We start from the raw sequence: 22703 nt of genomic DNA on the forward strand, positions 1-22703 counted from the left end.
TGCTGCGGTAGCGCTGTCGCCTCACAGTAAGACGCTGTCTGGTTCGATTCTCAGCTAAAGCGTCTTCTGCGTGGAGACATGCATGAATGGGCATACCTTCATTGAAGGTTGTGCGTCAGGGCTGGTAACTTGGCACGTAAAAATCAACTACCAATCATTAGTGGACGGAGTTCTGCTGTGGCGACCCCTAACCGGGAAAAGCTGAAAGACACAACAACAACTGACATTACAGCTTTCTTATCTGTATTCTGTTTTATCCCATGTGCCTTAGTTTTGCATTCCATTCCCCTATCCTTTTCTGAAGTTCTTGCTCAGAGTCTGCCTGTAATGCCACATCATCTGGATACAAAAACTTTGTTGATCTGTTCCCTTTGACCTGTTTGCTATTGTAGTCCATCACCAGTATGAACAGCAGTGGGCTCAGAGCTGAACCCTGATGCATACCCACTACCACTGGGAACCCCTCTGTGAGACTGAACACTGTTCATACTTGAGTCACTGGGTCATTGTACATAGCTTGCACTAATTCTACCAATGTTTCTGGGACTTTGAACCATCACTGGACTTACCAAATCAGCTTTCTTGAGACCTTGTCATATGCTTTCTCCAAGTCTAAGAATGTCCATTTGGACTCTTTCCTCATTTATAGCTTCTTCTCAAGTATCTTTTTCACTGCAAACATTGGGTCAGTTGTGCTGCATCCTGATCTAAATCTGAATTGCTCATCTCCCTTCTTACTTTCTACTACTCTACATATTCGTTTATCAATCACCCTCTCCAGAACTTTCATGCAGTGACATAGGAGTTTGGTACCTCTATACAGCCCACAGTTGTGAATGTCCCCTTTGTTCTTGACTACTGTCACTAGTATGCTTATTCTCTGGTCATCAGGGATACGTCTTTCTCTCCATACTGTTATAAGTAACCCTAGGAGCCATTCTCCCCTGTCTCACCCAATGTCTTTATCATATCTGCTGTGACCTCATCTGAGCCTGCTGCGTTCCCTGACTTAATTTTCCTTAGTGCTGTTCTTACTCCTTCTGTGGTAGGGTCCTCCTCTTCTTTAAACATAAGCTGTGTCTGGAGTAGTACAGATTTTGTGGGGGTTTCTTCATTCAGAAGCTACTGAAAATATTCCTTCCATCTGCCTCTATTTCCTGTAGATTGGTGAACAGGTTGTTGCTGGCATTCCTTATAAATGGTGTTTGACTGTCTTCTTTATCTGTCTTTGCCTTGCAATCTAATATATATATATATATATATATATATATATATATATATATATATATATATATATATATATATAATTTATTTATTTTTTTTGTGCCATCTACTGAGTCACTTTCCAAAAGCTGATAGAGTGCTTCTGATGCCTTGTTCTTTGCTATTGAAATGCCTTTCTCTGCCTCTTTGTTAGCCAGCCAGTAGTTCTCCCTAGCCTGGTCAGTCTTTTCTGTCTCCCACTTTTTCCTGCACTCCTTCTTTCTTTTGATGACTTCCTGGACTTCTGCATTCCACCACCATACTTCCTTATTTACCTTATTTCCATACTTGGCTTGGCCACATATCTGTTCTGTAGTCCTCACACATGCTGTTTTGGGTTGCTGACATTCTTCTTCAACTCCACCAAATTTCCTCTTCTTGAGGTTCTAAAGCTCTGAGTAATTCCTGGTTGTGCGTTCCCTACAGTCAGCTTCCAGGTCTTCAGACTGGTCTTTGTTGACATTAGATCCTTCTCTGACCACTGCTTGTAGTTGATTTTGGCAACTAGTGCTTTATGCTGTGGGATGACTGTTTCACTGGGGGTGACTTTGCAATTGCTGATTCTACCCTAGTGTCTTTTCCTTACTAGGAGGAAGTCTACCTGAGCTGCATGTTGGTCACTCTTATATGTGATCTTGAGATTGCCTTTCTGAACCATATATTGGCTACGATCAAGCCATTTCCCAGACAGAAGTCGAGAATGGTATCTACTTCTTTATTCCTGTTGCCCCACACAGGTGGACTCATGCAGTCCTCATATCCTGTTCTGTCTGTCCTGATATGTACATTCAGGTCACTCATCATCAACAAAAATTATATCGTCCTGCTTTATCTAGTAGGACCTGCAACTACTGTATGAATGTACTCTTTTCCTCACTATCACAACCCTGCTGCATGGCATAGGCTGAGATTATGAACACTGCCCTATCATTACACTAGAGTCTAGCTGCCATAAGACTTACACTAATTCCAATGACATCCCTCACTGTTGTCTGAAGCCACTCCCTCACAACAATTCCGATACCATTTCTAGTCTGTCCTCCTCCTACTGAGTAGTAGATTCTAGGTCCCAAGCCAAGTGACTTTGCTTCACTGTCCGTCCATCTTGTCTCCTGGATACAGAGGATGTCCACCTTCCTCTTTACCATCATGTTATCTACTTCCAAGCTCTGTCCTGTCTGTGAACCTACATTGAGTTTAGCAATTCTTAGTTCATGTTTGGCAGGTTGATTGGTTTAACATTCAGTATTTGCGCAACACAGCTATCTCAGGTAACCCAAGCTGGGCAACTGGACACAGGCCAACCAGTAGCTTATTGATCAAGGGCTGCTCTGCTTTATAGTGAGCACACATGGACTAACAGGGTTACATACACCATACCTACTGTTAGTATGAGTCCCTGCCGTCGTCAGATTAGGCCAGGTCCTCAACCCACTTAACACCGACAAATACCTATGGACCTTTGGTGACATTAGCCAACATGACCAAATCACCTAGAGCCATATTTTTACATCGCCAAGTGGGTAGCCCTGGCACAGTGTGCAGTCTGTGATTCATGTTCTTCTATATTGAGGATACTGCACACCACAGTAGATGCCCAATGTGGTTGGTCTATACAAGTCTTCCTCCTATAGGGCACCATTTAGAGTCTGTGCTACTGCCCACAGCTCCATTCTTGGGTTAATTTGAGATGGAAACACTCAGCATGTTTTTTTTTTTTTTGGTGGTGGGAGATACCCCACAGAAACACAATGAGAGCATGCAAATTCCAAACAGGCATTGGCTGGAGGTCAAGAATGAATCTTGTACCTTGTAAATGGGAGGTGATTACCTTAACCATTATGCCAAATGGTCTCATTAAAGTTTCATTATGGTCTCATTATTTGAGAAGACACCAGGAAATTGCAGTGGTTTTACATCCAGGGCAAATGTAGAGTTTGTTCTTAAATAATCAGTTCTTAGTGCATGTTAAATTGCTTGCTTTGCAACACCTTTACCTTCAGTACTTAACAAGCAGAAGGATAGTCAGAGATGGCCAGTGGCTTGGCACTGTCAATTGTCTAAAAAAAAACATGGCTCCTTTTGTAGGCAAATTTTAACTATGCTGTTTTTCTTTTTTCTATTCCTTACAATGAAAATATGAACATGTAGTCCTTTCTCAGATGTATCACTTTTGAAACTACTCTCACTTTCATTGCACAGAATTCAAGGCTGTTCCCTGTAGTTCTTTATCCCCTCTGTCTTTATCGTTCGTGGCATTCACCACTATTTTCACCTCCTTTCTTTTTTTAATGACTGTTTTTTTACCTGTATTATGCTCTGTGTATCCAGTTTATTCCACATGAGTTTCTTTTTTTAAATGATTTTTCTTATTGTTATCATATTTTCCATCCCAGCTTGCACCTATGCTCCTTTACGAACATCTTTCTGTACCATTTGGATATTTGCAAGGATACTCAGTAGACAAAACAGATGCTGTGGGTATGTTATCAGCCTCCACGAGGTCCTCACTTTGACTCCTAGAAAGAAGTGTGCTGCAGATCATGCAACTTCTTGTAGCTAGCATTAGTATATTTAAAGGTAATATGCCCCATGTGCAAAAAATGGGGAGAGGAGTTGTGGGTGGATGGGTAGATGGCTGGCTGGCTGGATGCCCATATACTATATCCACCTTTTTTCTCTTTAAAAATACACTGTTTTATAATTATTCAATAAGGAATAATTCATGCAGTGCTTACATTGATCATTTGAAAAATATCTTTAACTTTGCATTAAGCATGCAGTCAGCTTTTACATCAAACCTGATCTTTTTTCACATTAATAAATGTAATTTTTCAGACCTTAGTATTATGTCCAGTGCTTCGACTGTCCATATATACTAACAGTTTATTTTATAATCTTTTATAATCTTATTTTATAATCTTTCAGATTTCTTGGAGGCAACTAAATGAGTATATGAGCAGTTCCAGGATGTTTTATTTATTTATGTAACAGCACTGGTTATGACAATTCTGTCTGCTTTTTTCCTTGAAATTCAGTTTGTCTGGCACCTTTCAACTTGAACAACAGCTGTTCATTGGCCAGCTTCTTCTCAGTGTTGTATGAGGAGAGGAAAGGAAACTGGATAACAAGAATCCATGCAGGTATTATCCCTGGATGAGGACTTCCTGGTTGAACCAGGTAGGAGGTACAGAGCTGAGCCAGATCTGGAAGTATCAGCTATATTCATTGGCATGCTATGGCTTTCTCCTATGTCCTACTCTCAGTGTGTTGATGTTATATAGTGTTAGGCTGGCTGGCTACATAATGAGATGAAGCTTGAAGAGATGTCCATCCTAGTGCCATAAGACAGCCATGCCTCTGCAGTCCTTCCCACTTGCCCAGCACAGTGATCTTGCTAAGATCTGACATTCTCCAATGCTTAACAAGGATCCATCCACTTCAGCATGCTCTGTTTCCCAAAATAGGCATGGCCATACTCCCTGGCAGCTCCATCAGAGTTACTAATAAGCTGTACATCACCTGGCAGTAATCAGCGCATTACACTCTGCATCACCAAAGCTGTGTTGAATTTCACTATGTTTGTTGGATATAGTTACAAAATGATGCTGCTACTTTCCCTGTGCAGCTTTAGAGTGAGAATATAATGTCACTGTGAGTTTTGTCACAATATACTGCGCAAGCTGGAAGAGCACCTTTCAGGGGTTTTCTCCCTGTTCTTCACCGTGTTGCAACCATGGAGTTGATATATATATATATATATATATATATATATATATATATATATATATATATATATATATATATATATATATATATATATAATTTTGGTGGGTGAGGGGCTTTCCTAACACATCGAGAGTCGAGGGGTTTGCTCTGCTGCAATAAAAGATTTTTTTGTTTATTTTTTTATGTATTTTCAGCTCACTATTTTAAACATGTAATTTGTGATGAAAGGTGAATTAAAAAAACAATGGTTCAAGTTCATGTTGGTAAACTCATTTGTTGCATATAAGTGTCTGAGAAGTTCTCTAGTACATTTTTCTATTTTGCACCCATCCCCCAAAAATTAGGCTTCTGGTTCAGCTGTTTGTCCAGCTTTTTCAGCTTCAGGTTGCAAACTTCCCTATACGTTTTGTATTTCACTGTATTTACATTTTCTTCTCTTTTTCACAGGCAAACATTTCAGTTTCATCTGGTTTCATTCCATCATTTTCTTTACTTTGCATTGATTTTCAGACATCAGTAATGTAGCTGAAATAGGTAAGTTGCTTTTCAACCTTCTCTGCTCATTAATAATTATTCTGTCTGGAGACTGGACCCCTACAATTGATTATCCCTATAGCTTAGAATTATGAAATGACACTTTTCATACCTATTGCTTTTTCCTGTGAGATGTTCATAGATTCATAGGTTCTTATCAAGCTTACAGCCAAAATAAACCACTAAGAACCTCAGCCACATCACCAAGTACTGGTGGAAAAGTAGCAGTGCCCCCATTAAGTAGACATTCTCCACATATTCTTGGTAAAAATTGCAAACACCCATCCAGTCAAGTAAATAAAGCAACATCTTCTTTATCTTTAGTAAGACCATCCATGAGCTGTACTAAATTCATGCCTCAAACTCTAGAAATGCAGTAACACTGTAACACTAAGAAAAGTGTAAAGCTGAATCAATGCAGCCAACCACAAGTAAGAAACAGCAACCCTTGGTAATCCAACCTGCACCAGACAGTGGTTTTACAAATACTTTCAGAATATGAAGTGCATAGAACCAACAAATGACAACCAAAAGAAAATCCAACACTTCTGTCCAAAAATAACACACTGTATTCTTGTAAGGCATATTTAGAGCTGCAAATATATTTAGTGCTGCAGATATAACCAATAGCAGCTGATATGGCTTATGGAACAATAATTTAATAGGTATTGCATATGTTATTTTATTTGTTCTTTATTTTGTCTGTTTCAATTTGTTGCATTCTTTGCTGTTAGCAACCCATATAAGGTTATTTGATTGATTTGACTTTATGACATACTGACGAAGGTGTGGGTTAGTTCCAAAGCTGATTATAAGTGGTGATACCTGCCATGGGCTAAAAAAACTTATTTTCTTTACAAGAATATGTTATGTTATGCTATGCTATTTTTGGCTAGAAGTAATGGATTTTCATTTGCTGCTTTTAATCATCTTAATATAGCTGAAGAAGGCTTTATGGTTATCTCTTGAATTAGGTGCAATCCTAAGTTCATAGCTGGCCTTGAATTTCCTAATTGTAAGCTTGAGAGTTTTAAATCCCTCTTATACTGATGATGTGGATATCTTTTAATGATGGCTAGGAGGAGGTTTTTTTCATTTTATTATAGAACTTATGTGGTAGTTCCACCATATGGGATTAGTTCTAAACTTGTCATTATTTTTACTCTGGAACAGTAAGAATGCCTCAGTGCATCTATCCAAGAGGGAGTAGAATTCAAGGCAGTAAGCAGCAAAGCTCAGTTATCAGATTTGCTGGGGGCTACACCATTTGTGATTGTGAATAAGATCAGTAAATAGAAGATAATTGGACTTGGAGTAATACCTGACTATACAGGAGCTATCAGGAGCTACAAAACACAGCAGGATGATGAGTGAAAAATAGTTTGTATGACGAATGACATGCTATAAGTTGATAAACAAATGATAATTTTATGTTGAAGTATGTTTCCACCACAGTATCAAGAGTGTTAACATGCCAGGATGCTATGAACAGAATTTTTTTAAAGTATTTTTTGTTCACCCTAGACACCAGCCTGCTAACAACTCCCCTCACAAATTTCTTGCTTCTCCTGCTACAACAACAGCTGAGTTACCATCCCTCTTGACAGAAACCCTAGGGTAGTAGCTTTCACTTTCATGCAGTAGTTAAGGCTTGGGAGCATTTCTTCTTTGAGAAAATCCTTGACCTTCCCCTACATGCAATATACTCTTTCAGGTTGTAAGCATGTGCACTGCTGGATCTAGTTAATTTGATCAGTGAGTCAGATTGTTGAAACCCATATGGTTGACGATTTTGTTTGTTGATCAACTAAATGAATTGAAACAAAACCCGCAAACAATGTTGCACCCCCACAACCCCTGCTAATTATTTATACCAACTCAGAGATCACTCTATAATAGGGAAAAGGACAAATTCCCTGATCCCCACTATACCACAATCTCAGTCAGAATGGTTTGACGAACACAATTGTTGACCATATGGGTTTTGACAATCTGGTCTGCCAGTCAAATTAAGGGAACCCACACTGCCGTATGTACCACCCTAATGTGCAGTCAGCTTCTAGCAAGAGTTCTTCTATGTATACAAGGAGTACAGCCGCAGAGTAGTGTTATCTCCATAGAAGGACATTGCTGCTCAGAAGGAAGACATGCCATTCCCCGCCAGTAAAAACAGCTGATCCTGGTAACTGAACCCTACCTTCCCTGCTGACCTTTCTTTATCAAGAATAATACAAAAATTCCTGGCACTATTGTTGCAATTAGAAACAAATTCCCCATGGCCAGGATCTAGGAGAACAATATATCATTTAATGGCACATTAATGGAGTGCTTTTATTTAAATAAATTGCCTATAACGTTTCATTTCAAAAAAGAAGGCCAATGCCTTCTTTTCGGTTCATGACTGTTACCAGGCTCCAGCTGCCAGTTTCACTGATAATAGTTTGATTATACAGTGTGAAGGCATGCTTATGAATATGGTCCAGTCATTATTTTCTCTTTCTTCTTTTATTTCCTTCATTTCCATAACATCAACATAAAACATACATCAAAGCCGAGATATGTCTTACATTATGTATAGTAGAGTACATGATTTCTCTTACAACATGCCCCCAACACAAAACACTGGGCATGATTCCCACTATGCCTTTCTTTCTGTCTCCTCGCCCTTAAATAAACAAATCTGATACTTTTTACTTCTTGGTATTCTTCCCATTAATGTTATTTACCTCTCCTATTTCACGCCTCCCTCTAAGCTGCCTTTAGGGGTTTGTACAAGTCTTTGCTTGATAAAAATTGCACTTATTACTCATTCATAGAAGCCAGTGCAATACATTACCTTCTGCATAACTAATCCACCATCACTGTTATTTCATTCTCACCCATGCCATCTCCTCTACTATCTTGTCCCTCATCTAGTCCTTATTTCTTTTTTGTCTGTATATGCTGTTTAAGCCAGTTCTTATTACTTAGTCAAACCTTTTTCATCCAACTTTGGGTCATTCCTTCCATATATGAACCACTTCTTGTTCCCTTCCAAGATCTCACAATAATCCACCTAAATTCCCCAAACTGCTATTTACAATCCTAATCTGTCTTCCCATTTCTATCTGTTCTATTCCTGCTGTGATCTACACCAAAAATACAGAAACTGCACCTATTGGGGATATATCTCTTTCATAAATTACCCCCCCAAACACACACATGTTCCTAGCTTGACAGCATACATTCTTTATCTCTCTACAAGACCATGAAATTTGAATCTAGTCTCCACTCTCATCTCCACATTGCTGACAATTTGCAGAAAAGAACCATCCCTCCTTAATGATCATTTGGGCTATCAGATACCATCTTTGCACTAATCTGTTGGTATATGGTGCCCACTGATCCTACCTTATCTAATCATCCAATCACCTTCATCACTCTTTCTAACACCTATACTCGAAGCATGTGTTTGGTCAGTTTTCCAATAGCACATAATGCACACATCTTCCCCAAATGCCTTTATATAGTCGACACCCCTCTCTTCCTTAGCTGCACCCCACATCTCATACATATTTTGCATAGCATATTCCTTCTCCTCACTCATATCTTTTCCTGTCCATATATCATATTCCTTTTTAATTCTGGTTATCAGATAGTTGTATAATAGCCACCACATATTTTTGTTTCACCTCCAGAAACTTCATCCTTTTTGTCTCATTTCCCATGTCAGCCACTGCCTGAATCCATTTATACTCCAATCAATGAATCCCCTGTTCCAATGACTCTGACATGCCCCTTTAAATAGCTTGTAAGCTTTTATCTTCTAATCGCCCTATCTGCACACTTCTGCCAAAATATTTCTTTCATTCTGGTTGTATCTTGTTCTACTTTTTCATAAGTTTTGCCATATTCTAGTTTTCGGTTTTCCTCCTAGAACATTAGCTCTAACTCTCTGTTCTTTAGTCCAGTCATTGTTTGATCTAAATGTATAGCCGTGATATATTTTAGTATCTCGGGCTACCCAACCTCCAAATTTATTATTGGCTCATAGTCTATCCTTGAAGATCCTATTTCTTTTCCCATTTGAAATTAGACTATCACACAGTCTGTATTTTCCCCACCATTTTATCTTGAGGTCTGATTTGTATGTGTCTGTTCAACAAAATCACAGGTGGCAAAAACATTGTTCTTACAATTTCAGTCACCCCTCAACAAATTAAATCTTCCTTTTCACAAATCTAACATCTTCGCTATCTTGTTTCTTTGATTCAAGTTATTTTATCTATCTTATCTTATTTTTACCACTGTCCAAAAAACCTGCAGTCCCATATACTTTGAATTTCCTTCTATTTCTGGTAACCCCAAATGTTCCCTTTCACCATTACATAATCTCAGGGTCACCAATTTTTTAGTGTGAAAGTTTAGGTCTGACTTCTCTCCAAAAGTCCTGAAAAAACGGTAAAAATACCTAGTAACTGTCCTTTATTATTTTACAAATTCAGCATGCAATCAACTGCAAAGAGTTAAGCACCACTCTTTCCTCTTGCCACTTGCCCTTCCCACACTTTCCTAATACTTTGCACCAAGCATTCTATAACTAGCACAAACAGTCCTGCAGACAAAGGCACCCTTGCTGTGTGTCTGTTTCTGTTACTAGCTTCCCAGACATTCCTCCATTAATAAACAGTGACATACACGGGGTCCTCTGTAATGCACTTATACCCTGCAATTATCATTCTACGCATATCACCATGCCACTCTATTCATAAACTCCCAAGAAGTACAATCAAGTGCTTTCTCTAGATCCATCAAAACTATCCCAACCTTCATCTCCCCTTTCCTTTCCCCTTTTCTTTCAACTCCGTCAATATCAATCATAAACACCTTTCAATGATTCTAATGACAACCTTCCCAATTCAAAGACCATCTGTTCTTTCGAAATTAACCCCTTACCAATTTGTCTGTTAAAATGGCACCCTGGGCGGCACAGTGGTGCAGCCACAGCAAGAGGTTCTCCGTTCGATTCTCGGCTATGTTCTCCTGTGTTCTCCCACATTCCAAAGACATGCATCTGGCCTCCACTGAAAACAGGCTCTGTTGAACCTAGTCGGATATTCCCGGTCAACAAATATTAAATAAATTAAATAAATAAATAAATAAATAAATAAAATCTGTGCAAAGATCTTTGTTTTGCATTGTATAACAATATGAGTCTAGATTTTTAACAACTGTTCTGTATCCCTACTGTTTGTCAAAATCATTAGCATGGTCTCCTCCAATGAATTTGCAAGTTTTCTTGTCTCGATTGTCTCATTAAAGCATCCCCAATTTTGATCCCCTTCCTTTTATAGAAGTCAATGGGATAACCATCTGGTCAGTTTGGATAGCCATGTGCTCCTGCCACTTTTCCTCTTTACTGTTTGAATAACTTCCTCTTTCCTGTTTTCTTATTCATCAATGTCCTCCTTTCCTCATCTAAAACATTGCCCCTGCCATGATCTGAAAATGGCTTCCCTAATCGCTTTTCTTCTGTAAAGGCTATCATAGTATTCTTTGAAAAACTCCCAATCGTATTTGATCTCCTACTAATCTCTTGCTAATCTCTAACCTCTTCCACCCATGCTTTCTTTTACTGGACTTTTATTTTGCACATCAGCATTTTCGGATCTATTTCCTCTCTAATTTATCACACACAACACTCTTTACTCAGTCTCCTCCAAATCCTTTAATTTCTGCCTTACCTCTGTCTGCAGCCTGTTAACCTCCTCAAGCTCCTTACCACTCTTTAGTCTCCTACTATGAACTTGCTTGAACCTTTCTTCTAACTCCTAACCTTCTGTTCTTTTTTGTCCTCTCTTTCTCTCTATGCATCACCCGTTGCTCCATAATACCAACTTTCCACATAATTTTATCCTATCCTATTCTCTTATTTCAATGTCTTCCCTGCCATTTCTATTTTTCTGCATTACTACCTTCACAGTCTCTTCCTGACACCTAATATCTGCTTCTGTGTTCCAGTGTCTGAATTCCACCACTCCATCTGAGTCCTTTCTCCTTCCCTCCACTGCATTTTAACTATAGTATGGTCTAATACATTTCATTCTCCACAACTTATACTTATCTCTTCAATTATTTATCTGTTAAACAACCTGTCCAGCCTAGTTGCCTGCCTCCTTTTACATCAAAGAAGGTAAGCCCCTCTCCTTTGGTTTCATTTCATGCAATGCATCCAGTAACCCCTCCCTCCATATTCCCTCTGCCAACTCTCCCTGGCTAACGTTATGAAATTCTCTTGCACCAAATGACTTCCCCCTTTGGATTCAGTACAACAAGTAAAATCCCTACCATCACCAGCTTATCACATTCTTCTAAAACTTTTGTAATTTGATCTGTCCATTCCCTAAGTACCACTGGCTTGTCAGTATTCATAAGAATAACATGATACTACTTCTAAACCTTCTCTGATCCATCATCCCACTACCGATCATCCCTCCCTATCTACCCATGTAGTTTTTCTCTCTATTATTTGTAATTCTTTCCTACAATTACCACCACCTCTTCCTCTTATCCTCAGTCTCCTCTTCCATCTTCCATCTCTTCTGTTTTATGCTTCATTATGTCTATGTCTAGGACACACCTGCACTTTCTCCTCATTCCATTTAAACTGTTTGCCTCTCCAAGTTCTCCCCATTCAAACATGTGTACTCTGCTCTCTTTAATGGAGATCTCTCTCTCTCTCTCTCTCTCTATCTCACACTCTCTCACATTTTTCTCTCCTCCCTTAATTCCTTAAACTTGGGCCTACCCAGAAAGACCCCTTCCTCCACCTCCCACTCCTCCCTGCCTCATATTTCTGTCTACCCATTGTTGATCCCATGCCTCACTTTCTTGCACATGTCTATTATTCATTTGACCACAGTTTTACCACCCTTCCTCTGATTTTTACTTTACATTTCCATGAGAAGCTCATATCCACTGTTTTTTACTTACACTGGCTGGGATCACAGGACCATAGGAAGTTAATAGGCTACTGGCCTGAGGGCCTTTACAAACCTAGCCAAATTTACCCTTGTTACCATGATCAGCACCTATTGCCCCTGTCCAAGAGGGACACAGGTGGCCCCCCCACGGGGTGAATTTACAGTCACCCATCCAATCATCCAGATTGCATTTGAAGATGGCCAATGAGGTGCACTGTTTGATCTGAAGTGGCAGATTATTCCAAAGGTGTGGTAACCTCTGGGAGACAAATGTATCCCTCCAGCAGGTTCTGTTGATGTCACATACCAGGTTTAGGTCCTTAGAGCAAGTAACCGGTGCGCCATTTGACTTGCGGATATGCAGCATTTCCAATAAAGCAGGGTCAGAGATCACCTTATATGGAAGACAGAGGTTACCTCTGAGTAGTCTGTATGAAACAGAATAAAGTGAAAGTGATTTCAGCTGATCCACATAGGATAGCTGCTAAAGACCTTAAATTGTCCTTGTGAGGAACCTTTGTGGTATCTCCAATTGCTGCAGGAGCTTTAAGAGGTACATACCAAAAGAGGCGTTGTATTCAATTATTTGTTTAATGAGTGAAGAGTACAGAGAGATGATAACTTCTTTTCTTGAGGCAATGCTCATACCTATGAGATGAGTCATATAGAATGTCCTTCTTTCCACTGTGGAAACATGGAGATCAAAGGCAAGGTTGCTGTCAACCTGAGTGCCCAGATCTCTCACCACTGAGTGCTTACTTAGGGTATTGCCATTGATGTGGAAATTTGCAGGAACATTTCTCTTTCCGAAAGGGATGATAATACATTTTTTTGCATTAAGTATGAGGCCATGACTTTGGCATCAGTCATTTGTTTGCGTAAGACCTTCTTGAAGGATGTTGACATCATTTGTAAATTTTATGACCGCACCCAGTTTGCAGTCGTCTGCAGACTTTGTCAGCCACAGTCCCTTGGTTTTAGCTTGTACTTCAGAGAAATAGATTCCAAACAGTGGAAGACCTAGGACCGATCCCTGTGGAACACCACTGGTTACGGGCCTGCTGTTGAAGGTGGATTCTCCTATTTTGACTGTAGGGGTTCTATCAGTGAGCCATTTTACAACCCACCTTATGATATAAGGGTTGATATCTAGCTGGGAGAGTTTGTCAATCACTCCTTTATTTCAATCACCATTTTCCCTTCCCCTATAAGACATCAAGATAAATATATAAATATGTACTTCATCCTCCTCACTCTTAGCCCAGAAAAAAATCACTTTCCAAATTATTTTCAAAACTGTAGGATAAATCATATGTGTGTGTGTGTGTGTGTGTGTGTGTGTGTGTGTGTGTGTGTATATATATATATATATATATATGTATATATATATATATATATATATATATATATATATACATACATACACACACACACACACACACACACACACATATATATATATATATATATATATATGGTTCTACCTGACTTAGTCGACAGCGTAGAACACCGACAACGGAATCCCGAGCTCCAGAAGATCGACAATGAAAAAGACCGAAGCGAATCGCGAGTGCCAGAACATCGACAATGCAGAAGACAGACACGATGGATGACAACACCGACGACGAGGATGCCGACATGGGAAAAGGCTGTGTGAGTATGCGGTAGTGACGGACGTTAGGGTGCGAGTCAGGTAAGTGTGGATATTGACGGTCTGTGGGGATAGGGGCGGGTTAAGTGAGTTAGGGTTAGGGAGCGGGTTAGGTACGTGTGCGATAGTGACGGACCTTAGGGTTAGGGTTGTCGATAGTTGTGTATGTAAGGTTTAGTGTGGGTTTGTAAGGATTTTGGTGTGCTTGTGTTGTGTGTGTGGTTTGTGGAATGGGGATGTGTTTTGTTTTTTATTGTTGTTATTGTGGTGTGTGCAGTGTATGGGGTTTCGTGTTTGTGTACCGTCGGTTATTTCGTTGTCGGGTATGTGAGGTTTCGTGTTAATGCACTGTCGATTATGTGGTGTCGGTGATGTCGTTGTCGGTGTTGTGTGGTTTCGACTATGTCAGGTAGAACCATATATATATATATATATATATATATATATATATATATATATATATATATGGATCTACTTTGTTTGTTTGAAAATACGTTACATCGAACAAACAAAGCTGATGCCCACTTCAGTGAAAGTGGATTTCAACGAAAGTGCACTTTTGCTGAAGCCTAGTCGCCGGATCGGCTGAGTATAAAAAAAAAAAAAAAAAATACACAATAAACATGTTATGCAGGGGGGCAAGCCCCTCACAGCCCCCTACTTAAATATACCAACTCTGAGATTGCACTAAAGTGAGAAAAAGGGAATACTCCCATTCCATACTGTATTGTGATCTCCGTACTTCGTTTTCGAGGTTTTGGTACTTCGAACAACTGGTTTCGACCAAGTGGGTTTTGAAGTACTGAAACTTTGTTCAAATGAAGTAGACCCATATATATATATATATATATATATATATATATATATATATATTGCTGGCCCATCTGTTATTACCTGTATAACATACAGGTACCTCCCATGAGATTAACTGCTCTGGGAACCATGCATCCTGGGTTCCAGCTGTTCTTCTCCAACCCTGCACTGATCACAATTAAAGGCTAAAGCTACCACTCTCCTCTCACTATTTGACCTGCATTCTCACAGAGAAAACTATCAAGTCTCTACACTCAAAAACAAGCATTTGAATAAATAAACAACTGATGAAATATACACGGTTCCCCTTCACATGAGCAAATGGATGGAAGCTCGAAATTCATAATCTCGAGACCAGAATCTCTAACTTCCATTCACTCGAAATTGTGAATGGAAGCCTTAGGTTTAAAAAAAATAAAAAGTTAACTTACCTTATTGCAGGGGGCCAGGTCCCCTGTACCCTAGCAGTTTAAATGTGAATGTTCCATGACCGCACTATAGTGGAGGAATGGAAAACCTTCCGTTTTGCCATTATGCATATAGCGCTGAATGGGAGATTTCCCTTTCTTTCATTATAGTGCAATCTCGGAGTAGGTATATTTAAGTATGGGGGTGTGGGAGGTGCAGGGTGGTAAAGCCCCCCTGAAAAAACATTTGAAAGGTGTTCATTTTTTTTGTCCCTTTTATATGTTCAAGTTTCTCTAAATTCGAGATTCTGGTTTCGAGTTTATGACTTTCGAGTTTAGAGAAATTTGATCATATGAAGGGGAACCATATATATATAGGTAATACTGTTCCATAGTAATGACAATGGAGACATACAGGTACTCTCCAAAACTGCCTAAGGTGGACAAAGAATATAAGACCTTATTAAAGCTATATGTTTTAGAAAGGACATTAATGACATGGCATAGAAAGAAATAGGGAATGTGTTTGAAAACTTACTGAAAAGGGGTTTGCAACATCCATCAGTAACAGCTAATTTAGAGAACTACTCAGTGACACATTGTAGTAATGGTACCAGTACTGCTGAGCATGAAAGCTTAACATAGGCACATGGGCTTTGAGTTTTGGCAGCACACTACAGGGCTGGAGGGGTGGGGGTGTAGGCAAACATTAATTAACATTCAGAATATTTCTTTCTAGACCTTAGCAAGAACCCAGCACTGAAATTGATTGTGGAGAAAACTAGACTATACAGCAGAATATTTTGAGTTATACAGTCGGACTAAGTCCCTGTGCAAATGTATGTACATGTGAATATGTGTATTCTTGTGTGTGTATGTATATGTGTGTGTGAGCGTGCCCATTAAATATGTGTACATATCCATCTGCCTGTATGCACTGCTATTTGTGAAATGGAAGCCAAGACTACCAGGGAAAGTATTTTTTCTTATGCACAACAAGAAATGAAAGACTGGGCTTTGTAGTTAGGAAAGGGTAAGTAAAAAACGGATTGCCAATGAAAATAATCAATTTCAGTGGAATAGAGCTCAAGCAGATGAGAACAGGAATGGACTGATAAACCCCTAAAGTAAATCCTTTCTAACAGTGGTCACCTCCCTGGGTGACATTGCCCAGTGTCTAGCCTATTATTGCATTTATATTGACTACAAACTGATTGTCTGCAATCCACATCTGTGTTCTGATGGTAACAACTGTTCTTGTTATTCCTTATAACTTAAAAGTGGCTCATGTTTATGGCTCAGCAAATATTACCATAGTAGAAATCACTGCAGTCTCCCTAGGCTGGTATGCAATAGAGCACCTCTGACCACATGCATTCCCATGGTAGTCAGAGTGGCTAGTTCTACCTCTCCCCATTCTCCCTGCCTGACAGAGGCCCAAGCATATCCCCTTGCCTCCCATCACAAACCAGTGTCTTACAAAATACCTCATAACTTCCCAACTATTAACAAACAATTTACAACCTAGATAACAACTACCAGATGTCCTGGTCTCCCTCATACAAATGGTCAGTATTTTGAACCACCCTCTTTCCCCACATTCACGTCAGTGGCAGATGGAGTTGTCAACTTACATAAGCTGTCACTCATTCTGTTAACAGAACTATATGCCTACATGTGTGCTTTGCAGTAGGAGTCAGTAGTTTGGTTCCCCCATCCCCAAACCACATGGTGCATTGAGTCCCATGCCGTGGTACACCACAGTTGATGCGCTGATACACCATAATTGATAATGGAATTATATCAATGCTATGCTTGTCAGATGTATACTGAATCTGTTTATGAAATACAACTCAACAAAATGAGTTAGTAAGATGACAGAAGTTGATCTCAGCATGGCTATTTTCTATGAAGTAAAATAATTTTTAGCATTAACAATGGACAGGGTGAAATAGCATTTATGGGTAGCAGACTAAATATAAAGATGAAAGCAGGATGGCAAGGAAAGGAAGTCTATAACAAACAAGGAACATACTATAATGGAATGAGGTTTAACTGAAACAGTGATAGAGAGAGCATGAGCAAACAGGAAAGGCATAGGTCAATATGAAAATGAAGGCTACAAATCAGGAAGAGAAAGAGAAACTCCACACAATACAGTGAGCTCTGAAAAATCCATCAGCACAGACGCAACTTGCTTTGGTTCAATAAAAATATAAGACATATGTAACCCTGTAGCAAAATCAGATCACTTCATTAGCAGATTAATCATATGAAATGTATGGACCTACTAGAGTAAGACACAAAAAGCGAAAACTGAACGGCTGAAAAATGGACTCACATATATTGTCACAGATTGCCATTTCTCAGAATATTCTCTTTTCTCCAAGTTATGCTGATCTTGGAGTTAGTATGTATAAGTATGGGAATGTTGGGGGCTTGCCCACCCCTTGCAAAAAAGAAGTTTAAAGAAGAGCAATGTAAGGGATGTAATGCATTTTTTATCTTTTTTTTCCTGCATGTAGTCGAAGTTTCAAATGCCGACATTTCAACAGGGAGATGATTAAATACATGACTTTCAGTAAAACATCACTAATATGAGGGGTACTAGCTAGCTAGTTAATCTCTACAAAAGCTGTAGAGAACATATTTGTCAGAGGCTAGAAGTTTTTCAGTTACAGGATATCATAATTACAACTTAAACCTTAGCACTAGTAAATATTGAATAACTATTAATAATTGGTGTAAAACTCCTTGTAATTAGATCTGCCACCAACCCACTTATATCTGTAAAATAGTCCAATACAATAACATTCCAAACAACTAAAAAAAATAAGATAATAACAAAGGTTATGCAACTTTTATAAACAATAAAATACCTTGCACACAGTCACAGGTACATAGTGATATCTTAGTGTATAGCAGGGGCATTAGATGAACCTTACAGAGTGACAGTGAAAGATTATATTCCTGATCTTATAGGCAGAGCAGGATACAGCAACACAACTAGAAGGCTTCCATTGGTGTTGCCAGCTTGAAAGAGCAATTTGTTGTGTATGACTGCTGAAGGCTGCTAAAGGATATGAAAACCCATTATTTCAATCATTCATGCTGTACAGACAGCAAAGAGAAACAGAGCAGAGGCCAGTTTCTTCTCCCGGTTGTATAGCTGAGCTTGAAGAAGAGGAAGGTTTAACTCTTTGTTTATATAATTTAAAGCAGCACTTTTGTACTGTCAGTATTGTCTAAATGCATGCTAAGAACACAGTTCTTCAGTAAGTTACAAGTACAGCCCTTAAAATTCAAAGTACTGGAAACTTTAAATAGTGATAGCACAATCAATTAAGTCACTAAACTGTGACTATGATTAATTGCCTGCCGTTTATATAAATAAGTGATTAATCACATTGGTTGGTAGCAGATCTAGTTACAAAAAAAAAATTTAAAAAAAAATCAATGTTTAGCCAATTAAGTCAATAAACTGTAAACTATAGCTGCTTGAGATAGTGGTAAAAGCAGCTGAAGCACAATCTAATTACATTTGCAAACCTGCCTTTGCAGCAAAGCAACATAGTGCAAATAAGATGCATGAAAAAGAGTATTTTGAGTAGCATACACTGCCTTACTGGTATGTGGGTAATAGAGCCCTTCTCCCTTAACTCTGGCAGTCCATCAAAGCTCAGAGCTCCTCCCAATGCTTGTCTGTCAGTGTGAAGATCACCTGATAGGATCAAGACTGTTCAAACCCACAGACAGGACCCTTTCATTTTTCTAGGGTGTATCAGGAAGAGCAGATGAAGCACAGGGAGGATGAAGGATAAGGGTCCAGGAGTTCTTGGAAAATAGTCCTTGCGAAGTCTGCTCTGGATTTAGAAAAGGCATCCAGCTTACAGTACTTCATAAAGGCATGAACAGAGGACCAATTTGCTACATCTAGAATACTTTGATTCCACTCCTTTCCAATAGGACATGGAAGAGTAAAAGGATTGGAGAATGTGCCTTTACCATGCCTGGATTTGCTTTGCCATGGTGGGTGTAACAAAAAACAATGTCAGAGGACCATCAAGGTGTAATGGTTTGCTTAGAGAGAGGTTGGCCCTTCTTTGCTACTGTAATGGAAATAAAAAGCATTTTATTCTTCCAAAAGGGTTTCATTCCTTGATGCACATCTAAGGTATGAAGTATCCTTTCTCTCTTATTCTTAGGTTCTGGAAAGAACACAGAGAGATTAATAAACTAACATTTCATGCATGATAGTGGTCATATATATTTCCCAGTTATGGATGAGTAGTTAAAATTGCCCATGAGCAGTTTTGATGGGTCAGGTACATGGAGTAGATTTCATGGTTCACAGTTGGGGACCTGTAGCTAGCAATGATACGGTGTGAGATTTTGCCTATGGTCAGCTATACCTGGAATAACTCAAGCAAATAATCCTGCATGCCCAATCTAGAGGTGGAATTGCTTTTTATGTAAATGGAAATACCTCCTCATGGTGTTTTTTTTCCTTTCCAGAGGGTGGTGTGAATGTAGCCGTGCACTGCTGGGATGCTTTCTGCAGTCTTAAACCATGACTCTGTAACTGCACAGATGGCAGCATTCTCCAGGGCAAGGAGAGCTTCCGGGGAGTGCAGTTTCTTGTTAAGACTCCTAGCATTGAGCAGTAGTAGCTTCAGTTTGGCATTAGAAGAATCTGTTACATTGGAAGGTCTGTTGGTTTGGCACTGCCTAAAAAGGAACTATGGGGAGGGGGGAGTAATGCCTTGGACAGTATTCAAAAGCCTAGTGGTGACAGGTGCAGACCATCTCTGGCATAGCAGCATGGTCTGTCAAGTATGTTGTCCCAGGCTGGCAATTACTGGATCCCATTGCAATGACACCAGCTAAGCCAATTATTGAAGCCAATCATTTTCTGTTTGAATTGTGGTATCATTCTTGGTGAATGCAAGGCTCATACCAGCCTATGACACATATTCAGAGAGGTCCATCATGTCTCTCTTCATAGAGTCCAGGGAAGTATGTCTCAGGTCATTCGCACCTACATGGACTATGACTGAGTCATACTGGTACTTATGGTTGAGTGACCTGAGTGCCTGTATGATCTGGCAAATCCTGGCCCCTGGCAGGCAACTGACTGTAATATCCAACCTGGCAAGGGGGGCATCTGTGTGTCTCATGATGGAGTCTCCTATGATCAAGATGTTTGAATGTGTGGTGTTTCACCTTAGGGGCTGGCTTGTGGTATATATTTTTATGTGTAATGGTTAGTGTTGACTTAATTTTGTTTGCATGTAGTTTCTGAGGGCAGCATGCATGAGGCCTCTGAGGGTTTGGTAAGTTACTTGTGAGTACTTTTGCATATGTGAGTTTATGTGTCGATACTTTATTTAGTGAGGAAATGATGTGCACATGCTGACAACTTCTTTGTCATTTGATTTGTCAGTACGTGTGAGTCATGTCTCAATTTTCATAGTGTAACTACATCTGTCACATATTGTGTTTGTTTCAGGATTCAGTGCTTGTCAGTATACATGAGATAATTGCTACATTGTCTCAGGATGCCTATGTCCACCAGGCTGGCCAGAGAGATAGCAGGAAAGTGCCTGTCAATGGTTTCAAGTTTTCGACTATGAGTTTAACAAGGGATAAGAGTGGGGAGATTTAACTGGACTAGGATTATAGCACATCGACAAAGCATGGGTGTTACACTCAGTGTGAACTGCAGCTATCCAACAAGATGATGCTGCTCTGTGTGTAACTCAGATACTCCTAGATCAACAGGGGACAGGGGAAGGTTGTAGAGATAGTTATTCTAAGGGAAATTTTAACTTGATAGTGTTTACATCTATACAGAGCACTGCTAACCACCATTGTGAGGAGAGCAGCTTAGCACAAACACTGGGCTTATACAGAATCAGAAAAACAAGTTTTACAACAACAGGATCTACTGACCAGTCAGGAAAACACAGAATAAGCTTTCATCCACCAGCCCCCAACTCAGAGAGGTTTCTTACAGCACACTTCTGCCACAGGAAGGCAGTCAGAAAACCCTCAATGTAAAAATACTGGTTTTACAGCTCAAGTGCAGGGAAACCACAAAACCTACATACTACTGTCCTGTAAAACTAGCAGACACAGTAGAATTAAGTACTACAGCAGCAGTGGAAACATTTCAGCTTTGAAACATTACTAAAGAGTGAGAAATGTAACAATACATGATTCTTATGAAATACAGTAAAAATAATCAGCAGAAGTGCAAAATGATACTTATTTTCATTCTTTTTAGCAGCAGGTGGCTTTAGATTCAGCAGATTCAGTGTAAATCTCAGGAGGCATAGCCAAAACAAGAGCAACTCTGAAGAATTCAGCTAAGATATGCTCCCTGTAATCAATTGCCTGAACAATGGATCTAGCCAAAGTCACCATCTTGGGTGGGAACTCAGTCAAAGACTGCTGTCCTACTACACGGTGGTTCTTCTGTCACTTCTTTGAATGCACAACACTAGAGTGAAAGTCCCCCTGGGAGAAACATATCAACACTGAAAATGGATTCTGAGACTTTCCAAGATAGCTACACACTGATTAACAGCTTATTTCCAGGTATCACAGTATGAAAAAAGGAAACTGAAAGACAAGGGCCAGGAACTCTGTCACTTTTAGTAAATTCAATTTCTGGCTGCTAAGTACACTGCCTGCATGCAAGCAAAGAAGAAACTAAGAGACCCTGAAAGAAAATCAGCTAGAAAAGGTGAAGAGAAAACAGTGACTGGGAAGAATCCTGCAGCTGTTCAGCAAAAAGCATTTCAATCTCCAGCTTTGGTGCAAGATTTGGCTTCCAGTAGTTTAGATGAAAAAAATCAAACAGGGTTAGAGTTGATTAAAATAAATGAAACTGCAAAAGTAAGAGGTCAAAATGAAGAGAAAGCTGGCTGAGTATGAGGGTGCTTAAGAAGAGATTTTTCAAAAATGGCAGATTTAGAGAACAGAGCACATATGAATTTTCTGTTGTACCAGAAAAACTAGAAGGAACAGACTATATTAATTTTATGAAGGCACAAATAAGCAACTGGACTTGTATTCCACAGCAGGAATTAACTGAAAGGACAGACCCTATGTATGCTTCTAACCTGGCCATGAGAAAGCAAACAAGACCTGTATTAGTAAACCTTTCAGCAGAAAGAGTTGATCCTGATAAAACTGTGGCAACAGGGCAAAGTATTAAAAGGTGTATAGTAGAGTGTTTGTGGAAAAATAAAAGTTATATACTCACCATAATTATGCATCTGTGTCATCTTTGTCCTTCCTCAAGGACTCTACAGTAGAATGTTTGTAGAAAATGATTAT

At 39.4% G+C, this 22703-nt stretch overlaps 1 protein-coding gene across 1 annotated transcript in view; it reads right to left on the bottom strand.

Annotated features, from left to right (window-relative positions):
• LOC122802354 (ankyrin and armadillo repeat-containing protein-like) overlaps positions 1-22703 on the bottom strand; it is a 1115117-nt gene that overhangs the window by 875751 nt on the left and 216663 nt on the right. The gene's annotated exons all lie outside the window — the stretch shown is intronic.

This window comes from Protopterus annectens, chromosome 5.part0 (genome assembly GCF_019279795.1).
Source record: "Protopterus annectens isolate FY-2018-M chromosome 5.part0, PAN1.0, whole genome shotgun sequence".
Classification (NCBI taxonomy): Eukaryota; Metazoa; Chordata; order Ceratodontiformes; family Protopteridae; genus Protopterus; species Protopterus annectens.